Source organism: Chrysochloris asiatica, unplaced genomic scaffold, assembly GCF_000296735.1.
Source record: "Chrysochloris asiatica unplaced genomic scaffold, ChrAsi1.0 scaffold00038, whole genome shotgun sequence".
Taxonomy (NCBI): Eukaryota; Metazoa; Chordata; class Mammalia; order Afrosoricida; family Chrysochloridae; genus Chrysochloris; species Chrysochloris asiatica.
The window spans coordinates 21,160,616-21,162,434 of NW_006408556.1; positions in this window are offsets into that span (position 1 = coordinate 21,160,616).

Here is a 1,819-nt window from a genome sequence, read left to right on the forward strand (position 1 = left end):
TTATACAGAGAATAGAATTTGAGCTTGCAGCACTTTAAAGTTGTTTTTGATGATAAATATATAAATCACTTTTGGTTTTGTTTTGTTTACATAATTCATATTTTTTACTCTACCTATCCAGAGTGTCTCTTTGTCGTCAATTTTTAGAATATTTACTTTGATGTATTTTGTTTTAATGTGCTTTTTTTCCCTACTAGGTGTTAGGTGGGCTAGTTTTATAGTTTTGTTCAAAATTGGGACCATTTTAGTTTCTATTTCTTCAATTTGTTTGTTCCACTGTTACATACCATGTACAGGTATTTGATTCCATGTGGTTAGATACTTGTACTTTGTTCTATAAAATAACAGATGCTCTGTTTATTTCATTTTAACCTCTGAATTCTTCATTTTAGTTATATCATTTTGCTAAATCTTTGAGCGAAGTGATGTTTTCTTACATAATACTCAACACACCACCTACTGTCATTGAGTTGGTTCAGAGACATAGCGAACCTAGGACAAAGAAGAACTGCCCTTTGCTGTAATCTTTACTCATGAGCACTGCCACATCTTTCTCCTGTGGAGTGGTTGGTGGGTTTGAACTTCTGACCACATGGCTAGCAATGCGATGCTTAACCACTGCACCACCAGGGACCCTATGTGGTGTCTAATCTGCTATTAATCCAATCCAGTTGAAATTTTCATTTGGACATTTTATTTTTTATTTCTAGAAGTCCTATTTAGTTCTTTATTATGTTCATTTTATTTTTAACATATGCATATTGCTACATATGAATATTTATTTCAGTTGTTTAATCCACTTGTCTGCTGTTTCCATAAATCATTTATATGTCTGTTTTTCTGGATTATTTCTCTCCTGTTTTACAGTTACAATTTCTCCTTAACATATGTAGCATATTTTCATTTTAAACTAGACCTTATAAATTATATGTTGATAAGGGTTTGCTCTCTCCCAATCCCCCTTCCTTTAAAAAGCATTAGGTTTTGTACTGGCAGGCAATTCAGATACTTGTATATCAGTTTGATCCCTTGGGGGTATTTTTTAAAGCTCTGCTAGGACTGGTCTATAGAGGCCTTTACTCAAGATAATTTGCCCAATTACTATGGAATTGTCATCCCCTATGGGAATAACTCCCTTTTCTGAATGTGTTATAAATCACTCTCCTCTCTGGCTTGTTGAAGTTCAACACATTTTCTAGCATTTTCTCTATATGAACTCTTCTCATGGAGTTTCATCTTATTCTTGCAGAGCTGAGTACTAAACAAAGACAAAAAAGATCCCTTATTCTTATTTATGGACCTCTGTATTATATATAGTGGTGGTGGTTATGTGCCATGGAGTTGGTTCTGACTCATAGTGGAACCCACTGTAAACTTTAAAACAAAATTTTTTATTGTGAATTGAGTGATAGTTTACATGGGAGAACATCAGCTTTACATTCCTCCTATTGCATTTCGTTTCATTGCAATGATTACAATCCCCTCCATGCATTATAATTCAACAGCATTTGCTTCCATTCTCTCTGTTTTTTTTTAATGTAACTGAAGCACTCAGTGTAGGGGTCTGACCTCGACATAGTTGTGTTGTTCACGAGTGTTTGGTTCACGAGGAGGGGAGATCTAGTGGCGATAAGGATAGCGAAAGAATACACAGACAAACAGAAGGAGGGAGACAATGAGACACCCCAAAGCCAGGGTGGATACATCACTGGTGGGCAGGCTTGGGACTGCAGGCATCATGGCCTCTGCAGGCAGCAACTCACTGCCCTGCAATCTTTACTGCATGTCTTCCAACCCGTAATGCACAGCAATCTTTACT